Source organism: Rhinoderma darwinii, chromosome 3 (assembly GCF_050947455.1).
Source record: "Rhinoderma darwinii isolate aRhiDar2 chromosome 3, aRhiDar2.hap1, whole genome shotgun sequence".
Taxonomy (NCBI): Eukaryota; Metazoa; Chordata; class Amphibia; order Anura; family Rhinodermatidae; genus Rhinoderma; species Rhinoderma darwinii.
In genome coordinates this window covers 312,789,743-312,802,596 of record NC_134689.1, presented here as the reverse complement: position 1 = coordinate 312,802,596, position 12,854 = coordinate 312,789,743, and the positions used below count along the sequence as shown (strand labels likewise).

Below are 12,854 nucleotides of genomic sequence, written 5' to 3'. Positions count from 1 at the left end.
TGCTAAAGCTCTAAGCCTTGTAACGTCCTAGAAAAATAAAATGATGTTCGAAAAACAATGCAAATGTAAAGTGGACATATCGGAAATGTTAACTAGTAAATATTTTGTGTGGTATTGCTATCTGTTTTACAAACAGATACGTTTAAATTTAGAAAAATGCTAATTTTTGCAAATTTTTTCTTAATTTTGGTGTTTTTCAGAAATAAATACCAAAATTATCGACCCAATTTTTTCACCAACATAAAGTACAACATGTCACGAGAAAAAAAATCTCAGAATCGCTTGTTATTACCACATAAAGTAACACATGTCTGATTTGAAAAAATCGGCTGTGTCCTGAAGGCCAAAACAGGCTGGGTCCTGAAGGGGTTAATTTACCCCTTAGAAATCTATGAGGGACGGTGTCAAATGCCTTTGCAAAGTCCAAAAACACTATATCCACAGCGGCCCCTCTGTCTAGGCTCCTGCTCACCTCTTCATTAAAACAAATCAGGTTGGTTTGACAACTTCTGTCCTTGGTAAAATCGTGCTGGCTGTCACTTATAATACTATTTTTTTTGTCACATAATCCTGTACATAGTCCCTCAATAGCCCCTCAAACATTTCCCCCACGATTGATGTTAAGCTTACTTACTTAAATGGTCCAACAGTCTGGTTCAGTAGGCTACACGATCATGGGGAAGACTGCTGACTTTACAGTTGTCCAGAAGACAGTCATTGACACCCTCCACAAGGAGGGTAAGCCACAAAAGGACATTGCTAAAGAAGCTGCTGTTCACAGAGTGCTGTGTCCAAGCATATTAATGGAAGGTTGAGAGGAAGGAAAACGTGTGGTAGAAAAAGTTGCACAAGCAACAGGGATAACTGCAGCCTTGAAGTGATTATCAAGAAAAGACCATTCAAGATCTGAAACTCACAAGGAGTGGACTGCGGCAGGAGTCAGTACTTCAAGAGCCGCCACACAAAGACATATCCAGGACATGGGCTACAACTATCGAATTCCTTGTGTCAAGCCACTCATGACCCAGAGACAACGTCAGAAGCGTCTTACCTGGGATAAGGAGAAAAAGGACTGGTCTGTTGCTCAGTGGTCCAAAGTCATGTGTTCAGATGAAAGTAAAATTTGCATTTCATTTTGAAATCAAGGTCCCATGCTTCCCCCTGCTGACAAGCTTTATGGAGATGCTGATTTCATTTTCCAGCAGGACTTGGCACCTGCCCACACTGCCAAAAGTACCAATACCTGGTTTAATAACTACAGTATCACTGTGCATGATTGGCCAGCAAACTCGCCTGACCAAAACCCCATAGAGAATCTATGGGGTATTCTCCAGTGGAAGATGAGAGACACCAGACCCAACAATGCAGACGAGCTGAAGGCCGTTATCAAAGCAACCTGGGCTTCCATAACACCTCAGCAGTGCCACAGGCTGATCGCCTTCATGCCACGCCGCATTGATGCAGTAATTCATGCAGAGCCGGAGCCCTGACCAAGTATTGAGGGCATATACTGTACATACTATTCAGTAGGCCAAAATAATTTTTGAAATTAGGCTTATATAATATTCTAATTTACTGAGAGACAAAATTTTGGGTTTTCATTACCATAATCAGCAACATTAAAAGAAAAAAATTCTGGAAATAGATCAATCTGTGTGTAATGAATCTATATAATATATGAGTTTCACTTTTTAAATTGAATTACTGAAATAAATTCACTTTTTGATGATATTCTAATTAATTGAGGACTAGTATGTGTGAACTAAAGTCTGTGTGGTTGCAGATAAACAGGTTGAAATGCGGGGTATCCACAGTTATATCAAAATAACTTAACAAAAACAAACTAAAAATATTCTGTTCTCAATTTGAGCTCTGCAAGGGTTAAATTACCCTTTTAATGCCTTAATAACGGCCTTTACGCCTTTTCACGGCGGTCATTAAAGGTACTTATGCCACAACGCCGCCTTTATACGGAACTCTCGCAGGCTCCTGATCGAATGGCTGAGATTGAATTTACCTCTGATCCTGGCTGTTTAACCCCTTGGGCTCCCTCTGTAATTGCGATTGCAGTGTGTTCATGGTTTACATGGCAGCCGGAGACCTAGCAAAGGTCCCCAGGTCTGTCATTCGTGTTATCAGTGTATGAGTATTAGGCCTTGCCAGAGGCAGGCCAAAAAACAATTCCCAGTGGTGGATTAAGTGTACTATTGGCCCTGGGCTGTTGACACAACATGTGCCCCCTCCTTTTCTCTTACACGCAATGCAACCACCCCCAAACCCACTTTTCCCTTGCGATACAGGTTTTAGTGCTAGATACAGCTGCTCTTCATACAGAATACAAAGCAGCTGTATCTCAATAACTAGTTTATAAAAGGTGTACATAGCCTTTAACACAGCAAATAAAAATGTTAACACCTCTCTTTAAAGTGTAACTAAACGTTAAATTTTTTTTTAGACCTGTCATAGTGAAATGTCAGAAGTTTTGATCGGTGGAGGTCCAAACGCTGTGCCCCCCCTCGATCACTTAAACGAAGTGGCAGAAGTGCTGGGTGAGCGCTGTGCCGTTTTGTCTCTGTTCGGCATACCTCCGATCAGTGTATGGGCTCAATAGAAAGTCTATGAGTACACTATTGATTCCGCCAAAAAAACAGGAACCTTACGGAATGGAGACAAACGGAAACCATTTGCAATGGAAACATTACCATTGAAATCAATGATAATGCAAACGGAAGTTATGGTTTCCGTTTGCCATTCCGTTGATGGGTTCCTCCGACTGAAAGGTCTGACAGAAGCCATTAAGGGAACCTCGACGCAGATGCGAACACACCCTTACTGTATCAATAATGCATTCAATTCAGAAGGCGGTGTGCAGAGAACTGCATCGCTGATTTATATCGCGTCCAGGAGTGTTGCAAGCCCCAAAGCATATGTCCCTCTCTCATACAAAAATATTACCAATAATAACACAATATAAGGACCAAATAATACCGCTACACCATAATCTCATAGAGGCTGAATAATACCCCCACAATGTTACCGTATAATACCACCACACCATAGCCACAGTGACTGAATAATACACCCATACTGTTACTGAATAATACCGCCACATCATAACCACATAGTGACTGAATAATACCTCATACTGTTAATTAAATAATACCACCACACCATACCCACATAGTGACTGACTAATACCTCCATACTGTTACTGAATAATACTGCCACACCATAACCACATAGTGACTGAATAATAACCCCTTACTGTTACTGAATAATACCGCCACACCATACCCACATAGCGACTGAATAATCCCCCCCATACTGTTACTGAATAAAAACCACTATACAAAGACCAATATTACCATCATATATTGACCATATAGTGGTAGATGCCAGTTATACACAGCAGCTCTGCAGATGATGTAAGTGATTACAGCACATTTATACCTAGTGACTCACAGGTGATGTCTGCCCTGATTAGTCATTCACTTCCCTTTTTTTTCTCCATCCGGCCCAGACCACTGTGATAACTTATTCCAGCCACGACTCATTTCTGCAGAATTTGACAAACAGACAAGATGGTTTCTCACTTTTCCAGCACCACCCACACCTATACCTCATCCTCTAAACAATCTCATTATCCACAGTGCCCCAGATGGTAATAATGATCCCTCAGTGCTCTACACAATAAATGTGCCCCATCAATAGCCGTGCCCCCTTTGTGCCCCCACAGTAATAATGCCCCCTTTGTGCCTCCTGTAGCTAGCGCTACACACACATCCCCTTGTAGATAGCGCCACACACAGCCCCCTGTAGATAGTGCCACACACAGCCCCATGCAGATAGCGCCACACGCAGCCCCCTGTAGAGAGCGCCAGACACAGCCTTCTGCAGATAGTGCCACAGCCCCCCCTCTTGTATATAGTGCCACACAGCGCCCCCACACTTGTATATAATGCTACACAGCGCTTCCCCCTTGTATATAGTGCTACACAGTGTTCCCCCCTTGTATATAGTGTTACACAGTGTTCCCTCCATGTATATAGTGCTACACAGCGTCTCCCTCCTTGTATATAGTGCTACACAGAAACCCCCTGTATATTGCTACACAGCCCCTCTTGTATATAGTGCCACACAGCGCACTCCCCAAACCTTGAATATAGTGCTACACAGCAATCCCCCCAGTATATTGCCTCACCGCCCCCCCCCCCAGAAAAAATATTGTTCTTACCTTGCCCCGTTTCTACGACGGACGCATCACTGCACAGGCTCCGGTCAGGACGGTCTGCAACCTATAGTATTTATAAGTGAATGTGGCTGTCGCTAGCACTAGGGCCCCTTCCGGTGCTAGCGACGCCACCGGGCATGAGGGGGGACGTGCGGTTTTGTGCGGTTCGGACGGCCATGGGCTCCCTGGGAGCCTTGGGTCCCCAGGCGGCCACCCTGACCACCCTAATGATAATCCGCCACTGAGAATTCCTGTCACTTTACTAAAAAAAAGTCAAAAATTGTTTTATTAAGTTAATAATAAGGAAATTAAAAACCCTAAGTAAAAAAAAAAAGAGAAGCCTCTTTTTACCCTTACAAAATGCTTTAGTATGGAAAAAAAAACCGTAAAAAAACCAACAACAAATGTTACACATAATTGTTTTCTTTGCCAAATTATAATATCTTTTTTACAACTATAGGATTATAACAGATTTTGCTAATTTTATAACTTTTAAGGGTGTGTTAGGACAAAGTTATAAAACAAAAAAAACAACAAAAAAACAAAATCAGACACTGTAGAGTTTGAATAAAAAAATGCTCCAACATTGTTAGTTCATGGGGAACAAGAGTATATACTAAAACAGACATCAGGAGAGAAGATAGGTCCTCCTTAACCCCATAAGGACGCAGCCTGTTTTTTCAAATCTGACATGTTTCACTTTATGTGGTAATAACTTTGGAATGCTTTTACCTATCCAAGCGATTCTGAGATTGTTTTCTCGTGACACATTGGACTTTATGTTACTGGCAAAATTTGCTCGATACATTAAGTATTTAATTGTGAAAATCACCAAAATTTAGCGAAAAAAATCCAAAAATTTGCATATTTCTAAATTTATATGTATTTGCTTGTAAGACAGATAGTAATACCACACAAAATTGTTGCAAATTAACATCACCCATATGTCTACTTTAGATTGGCATTGTTTTTTGAACATCCTTTTATTTTTCTATTACGTCACAAGGCTTAGAACTTTAGCAGCAATTTCTCACATTTTCAAGAAAATTTCAAAAGGCTATTTTTAGAGGGACCAGTTCAGTTGTGAAGCGGATTTTAGGGCCTTATATATTAGAAACCCTTGATAAGTCAAACCCCATTTTAAAAACGTTACCCCTCAAAGTATTCAAAACAGCATTTAGAAAGTTTCTTAACCCTTTAGACGTTTCACAGGAATTAAGGCAAAGTAGATGTGAAATTTTCAAATTTCTTTTTTTTTTTTGCAAAAATTCATTTTTCATCTATTTTTTTTGTAACACAGAAAGTTTTACCAGAGAAACGCAACTCAATATCTATTGCCCAGATTCTGCAGTTATTAGAAATACCCCACATGTGGCCCTAGTGCACTTATTGACTGAAGCACAGGCCTCAGAAGCAAAGAAGCACCTAGAGGATTTTGGGGCCTCCTTTTTATTAGAAAATATTTTAGGCACCATGTCAGGTTTGAAAGGCTCTTGCGGTGCCAAAACAGTGGAAATCCCCCAAAAGTGACCCCATTTTGGAAACTATACCCCTTGAGGAAATTATCTAGGGGTATAGTGAGCATTTTGACCCTGCAGCTTTTTTGCAGAAATTATTGGAAGTAGGCCGTGAAAATGAAAATCTACATTCTTTCAAAGAAAATGTAGGTTTAGCTAATTTTTTCTAATTTCCACAAGGACTAAAAGGAGAAAATGCACCACTACTTTTGTAAAGCAATTTCTCCTCAGTAAAACAATACCCCGCATGTGGTCATAAACGGCTGTTTGGAGACACGGCAGGGATTAGAAGGCAAAGAGCGCCATTTGGCTTTTGGAGCTCAAATTTAGCAGGAATGGTTTGCGGAGACCACGTCGCATTTGCAAAGCCCCTAAGGGACCAAAACAGTGAAAGCACCAAAAAAGTGACTCAATTTAGGAAACTACACCCCTTGAAGAATCCATCTATGGGTGTAGTGAGCATTTTGAACCCACAGGGGTTTCATAGATTTTATTAGAATTGGGCAGTGAAGATAAAAAAAATCATTTATTTTTTCCAATAAGACGTAGCTTTAGCTCAAAATTTCTCATTTTCCCAACAAATAAAGGAATAAAAGAACCCCAACATTTGTAAAGCAACTTCTCTGGAGTACGGCAATATCTCATTTGTGGTCATAAACTACTGTTTGGGCACACAGCGAGGATCAGAAGAGAAGGAGCGCCATTTGGCTTTTGGAGCACAGATTTTGCTGGATTGATTTCTTGACACCATGTCACTTTTGCAAAGCTCTAAGGTACCAGTACAGTGGAAACTCCCCAAAAGTGACCAGATTCACGAAACTACACCCCTTGAGGAATTCATCTAGGGGTGTAGTAAGCATTTTGACCTCACAGGTGTTTCATAGATTTTATTAGAATTGGGCAGTGAAAATAAAAAAAAATCCTTTTTCTAAGACGTAGATTTAGCTGAAAATGTTTCATTTTCTCAAGAAATAAATGAAAAAAAGCACCCCAACACTTGTAAAGCAACTTCTCCTGTGTACATCAATACCACATATGTGGTCATAAACGGCTGTTTGGGCACAGAGTAGGGCTCAGAAGGGAAGGAGCGCCATTTGGATTTTGGGGTACAGATTTTGCTGGATTGGTTTCTGGGCGTTATGTCGCATTTGCAAAGTCCCTGTGGGACCAAAACAGTGGATCCCCCCCAGAAGTGACCCCATTTTGGAAACAACACCCCTCAATGTATTCACCTAGGGGTGTAGTGAGCATATTAACCCCACAGGTGATTGGCAGAAATTGGTGTGCACTCGATGTTGCAGAGTGAAAATGGGATTTTTTTCCATAGATATGCCAATATGTGGTGCCCAGCTTGTGCCACCATAAAAAGACAGCTCTCTAATTATTATGCTGTGTTTCCCGCTTTTAGAAACACCCTACGTGTGGCCCTAATCTGTTGCCTGGACATTCGACCAGGCTCAAGAGTGAAAGTGTACCATGTAAAATTAAAGCCTAATTTGGCAATTTACAAAGTATTGGATCACAATTGCAGGGCTCTGATGTGAAATAATAAAAGAAACTGCTGAGAAGTGACCCCATTTTGGAAACTGCACCCCTCAAGGCATTTATTAAGGGGTGTAGTGAGCATTTACACCCCACAGGCCTTTTCCATGAATGATTGCGCTGCGGAAGGTGCAAAGTAAAAATTTCAATTTTTCCCTAGATATGCCATTTTAGTGGGAAATATGTTGTGCCCAGCTTATGCCACTGGAGACACACACCCCAAAAATTGTTAAAAGGGTTCTCCCGGGTATGGCGATGCCATTTATGTGGAAGTAAACTGCTGTTTGGGCACACTGTAGGGTTCAGAAGGGAGGTAGCGCCATTTGGCTTTTGGAGCGTGGATATGTTTGGGCCCTCCCCTTCCTGGTTCCCTAATTTTAAGGGCCTTGATAATTCGCCACTTGAAACAGAAGAAAAGTTCCCCTCGGATCGGCACAACTGCATATTTTTTCTTTCCTGACTTATTGGAGCCTTAACTAATTTTATTTTTTCATAGACGTAGTGGTATGAAGGCTGTTTTTTTTTTTTGCGGGACGAGCTGTAGTTTTTATTGGTACCATTTTGGGGTACATGCGACTTTTTGATCACTTGTTATCCTTTTTTTTTTGGGAGGCAAGGTGACCAAAAACAGCAATTCTGGCATATTTTTTTAACTTATTTTTGCACAATAAAATAACTTTTGTAAATAGAATGGATTTTTCCTGTCGCCAAGGTGTGAGAGCCATAACGGTTTTAATTTTTTCGTCGACGGAGCTGTATGAGGGCTTGTTTTTAGCGAGACGAGTTATAGTTTTTATAGGTACCATTTTTGGGTACATGCGACTTTTTGATCACTTTTTTATTTCAATTTTTGGAAGACAAAGTGACCAAAAAATAGAAACTATGTCAGTATTTTTTTTTTATTTTTTTTTACGGCGTTCACTGTGCGGAATAAATAACATAATATTTTTACAGTTCAGGTCGTTACGGTCGCAGCGATACCAAATATGTATGGCTTTATTATTTTTTTCAATGATAAATGACTTGATAAGTGAAAAAGGGCGATTTGTGTTTTATTTTATTACTTGAAACTTTTATTGTATTTTTTAAAACTTTTATTTTTACTTTTTTAACACTTTTTTTTTACACTTTTTTTTAGTCCCACTGGAGGACTTGTAGCGCCAACTGTTTGTTTGATGTTCTAATACATTGCACTACCTATGTAGTGCAATGTATTAGAACTGTCAGTTGTTCACTGACAGCAAACCGATCAGGCTCCGCTTCTGGACGGGGCCTAATCGGCTTCCGTAATGGCAGATAGGAAGCCATTGTTTGGCCTCCTGTTGCCATGGTAGCAGTCGCCAGCCTTGCCATCGCATGGCAGGCTGACGATTTCATACAAACCACTTTGATGCAGCAATTGCATTGGATCGCTGCATTGAAGGGGTTAATGGCAGGAATCGGAGCTAGCTCCGGTTCCTGCCTTTACAGTGGGATGTCCGCTGCAACATACAGCGGACACCCACTGCTGATGACGCCGGCTCAGCTTCTGAGCCGGAAGCTGAGCTGGCGCCATCTTGCCGATGGTACCGGAAGCCTTTTGGGCCTCGCCGACGACGGGGCATAGGAGGATTCTGTTACTGGCAGACCGGGAGGTAAGTATTAGGCCTCCGATCGCCCTTGCAGCCACCGGCAACCCAGCGATCATGTTGCTGGGGTGTGGGTGGCTATAAACTCCTCACGTGCTGCGATCTCTATTGAACGCAGCATGTGAGGGGTTAATCGGTCGGATCGGAGGCTAACTCCGGTACTGGCCGATACCTCAGGGTGCCAGCAGTAACATACAGCTGTCACCCGGCGGTGATGTCGCTGGCACAGCTCCTGAGTTACGTGGAATTGCGGGAAAACACCAGCTCCCATCACGTAACTGTACGTGAAATTGCAGGAAGGGGTTAATTGTCAGTGATATGGTTTTGACTTCGGAACCAAGTTTAAGTAAAGTTATGACCTCCCTGTGTACGATAGTTATTTTTAGGAGCCAAGTGCAAGTGGCCCAAGAGCCACATGTGTCTACCGAGCCCCTTGTTGGGTAACCACTGATCTATATCGATTAAACAACCAGGTTGGAGAGGTATTAAACTGCCAGGGACCTAACAAAGGCCCCCAGGTCTGCCATCATTGTATGCCTATTAGAATGCCTGTAATTTTTACAGTGACATGCATAATACACTGCAATACAAAAGTATTGCAGTGTATTATAAAACCAATCAAATGATCGCATAATGAAGTCCCATAGTGGGACTAAAAGAAAAGTGAAAAAATGTTTAATAAAGTTAATAATAAAGAAATACAAAATCCCAAGTAAGTAAAAACCCTTCTTTTCCCACTTACAAAATGCTTTATAACAAAAAAATGAAAAAAAAAAAAACAACAAAAAACTATATATAATTGGTATCGCCACCTCCCTAATGACATGAACTAGAAAACGTTTTTTTATTTTATCTGCACGGCGAACGCCATAAATAATAAGTAATGAAAGAGTTGATGTTTTCTGCTAATACTACCTTCCAAATAATGAAAAAAAAAAAGAACAATTAAAAAGTTGGATATACGTCAAAATGGTATTATTAAAAACGAAAAGTTGTCCCGCAAAAAATAAGCTCTTATACAGCTATGTCGGCGGAAAAATAAAAAAAAGTTATGGTTCTATTTTTAAAAAAATAATTGTTTGTATTCTGCAGAAGTAGTAAAGCGTTTTTTGCAGCAGGAAAATTCCTCCTGCAAAAACTGCTCCAGACGTTTTTTGCACAGTGGTTTGACAAAAACTCGTCAAAACACTCGTCAAGGCGTTTTTTTCCTGTTTCTGACTGATTGAAATGGGGTTTTGGAGGCGGAAACCACCTCAAGATAGGTAATGTCGCTTCTTTTTACCGCGATGCGTTTTTTTTGCTCGCGGTAAAAAAACTTGTCTGCCTCCCATTGAAATCAATGGGAGGTAGTTTCGGGCGGTTTTTGATGAGTTTTGCGGAGCGGTTTCCGCGCCAAAAAAACTAGTAAAGAAACTCAGTGTGAAAAGGGCCTATAAGTTTGGTATCGTCGTAAACATAACAACCCGCAGAATAAGTTTGTTATAATATTTATACCGTACGGTAAACTACATAAATTTAGGATGCAAAAAAGTATGAAAAATTTCAGGTTTTTCAATTACCCCCCAAAAAATGTTAATAAAAGTTAGTCAATAAATTATATGTAACAAAATATAGGGCTATTAAAAAATACAACTTGTCCTGCAAAAAAAGAAGCCTTCACAACAAGCTATGTCTACAGGAAAAATACAAGTTATGACATTTTAAATGCGATAATGAAATAAAAAGAAATTGCTTGGTCATTAAAGGGAACCTGTCACCAGCATTTCACCTATTGAACTTTACTTATCCCTCACTGGCCGCTGCTATCAAAAGTTCATTGCCGTTATCCCCTCTCCTAAACTCCTCCTCCGACTGTAAATAACGGTCTGCAAACATTTTGCGTTTTTTATCGTAATAATCTGGTGTCCCTTTGTGCGCACACACTAGAATAGGACATCAATGCACAAGCGCGGGATGTTGTGTGTTGGGGGAAGGCGAGGAGCTGTCAATCAATAGTAAAGAGGCCGGGTAAACTTGGAAAGACTTGAGGAATGAAGATATGACTCTTTTCAAACTAAGATTTGACTCCTTTCAAATGAAGATCTGACTCTTTTATGCTCATTAGCATACGGTGTGGGAACACTAAAAAACTGAAAACTAAAGCTACAGAGCCGACTAAGCAGAAAATTATAGGTTATATAGAAATTATTTTTCACCCACTACCACCAGGTATTGCTGGTTTAATAGGTGAAATGCTAGTGACCGATTCCCTTTAAGGACCAAATTAGGCTGGTCACTAAAGAGTTAAAAAGTGCATAGAATAAAAAAAATGACGACAATGTAACGTAGATGAGCCGTCTATTCCTGAGCAATTCAAAGTGCGGGCCTCGTCAAAGCAGCAACTAGGATTTTTAAAATAATTATCTTGGCCTGGAATAAGAAATCACTCAATGAAAGTGCAGCAAGGAATGTTTTTATGTTTTAGGCATTGGACTTTCCATACATATACAATGTGAGTCATAAAACAGATATTTATTAAATTGACAGTAATCATTTGCCTTATGCATAAAATACTTGAAATGTCTGTATATATTCAGTGTTCAGCCTGTAGGTGGCAGCATTGGTAAGATAGGCGGCAATTTTGTGTTCTAATACAGATAGCATTGTTAGAACTAAAATGAGGATATTAAAACCACTATTTACAGATTATTTAAAATAATTTTAGGTTATCAGATTAGGAAAACCTTTTTTTGTGGAACATTTACTAGTAGAGAAGTTGCATTAGTAGAAGTTGAATTGTCACTAAGGTTTCTATATACAATCTCTTTAACCAACTCCCACCTCCAATCTGTAGATATACCTCCTAAAAGCCAATGCTTTGTCAGGGGAGTAGCTAGGGGGGGGGGGGGGGGCAAGCGGGGCATGTGCCCCGGGCGCAACTTAGAGGGGGCCCCAGCGCCACCTCCTCCTGCACTATAATAGTACAATTAGAAGCAATGAATGGCCAGATAAGTTCCGTGCTCGTCCATTCAGCTCTTTTGTACGAGTCGCGCTTCCTTCGCTGAAAGGCGCTGAATCACAGGCAAAGTCATTCTGCCCAGCCAATAAGCGCCTTTCATAGACACTTCGTTCAACCCCTAGGAGACCTGCGCAGAGGAGAGCAGGTCTCCATTGCTGCCGGCCGGAGTGGGAACGGGATTAAAGAGGCTCTGTCACCAGATTTTGCAACCCCTATCTGCTATTGCAGCAGATAGGCGCTGCAATGTAGATTACAGTAACGTTTTTATTTTTTAAAAAAGAGCATTTTTGGCCAAGTTATGGCCATTTTTGTATTTATGCAAATGAGGCTTGCAAAAGTACAACTGGGCGTGTTGAAAAGTAAAAGTACAACTGGGCGTGTATTATGTGCGTACATCGGGGCGTGTTTACTACTTTTACTAGCTGGGCTTTCTGACGAGAAGTATCATCCACTTCTCTTCAGAACGCCCAGCTTCTGGCAGTGCAGACACAGCCGTGTTCTCGAGAGATCACGCTGTGACGTCACTTCCCCAGGTCCTGCATCGTGTCAGACGAGCCGGCACCAGAGGCTACAGATGATTCTGCAGCAGCATCGGCGTTTGCAGGTAAATCGATGTAGCTACTTACCTGCAAACGCTGATGCTGCTGCAGAATCAACTGTAGCCTCTGGTGCCGATGTGGCCGACACGATGCAGGACCTGTGAGTGACGTCACAGATCTGCAGGTCTCCCCGGAGTCGGGTTGTTTGTGAATGCAGCCCAAAGCGGGTGGTAAACTCCATCTAAGGCTAAATACTGGCGCGAAACCGATAGCAGACAAGTACCGTAAGGGAAAGTTGAAAAGAACTTTGAAGAGAGAGTTCAAGAGGACGTGAAACCGTTAAGAGGTAAACGTGTGGGGTCCGTGCAGTCTGCCCGGAGGATTCAACCCGGCGGGCCA

General features: G+C 41.2%; 1 non-coding gene across 1 annotated transcript in view; it reads left to right on the top strand.

The window, feature by feature from the left end:
- Positions 1 to 12,447: 12,447 nt before the first annotated feature.
- LOC142751458 (28S ribosomal RNA) overlaps positions 12,448 to 12,854 on the top strand; it is a 4,273-nt gene continuing 3,866 nt past the window's right edge. Inside the window, exon 1 of the ribosomal RNA XR_012883003.1 lies at positions 12,448 to 12,854. This exon is cut by the window's right edge and continues 3,866 nt beyond it. This is a non-coding gene — a ribosomal RNA (28S ribosomal RNA).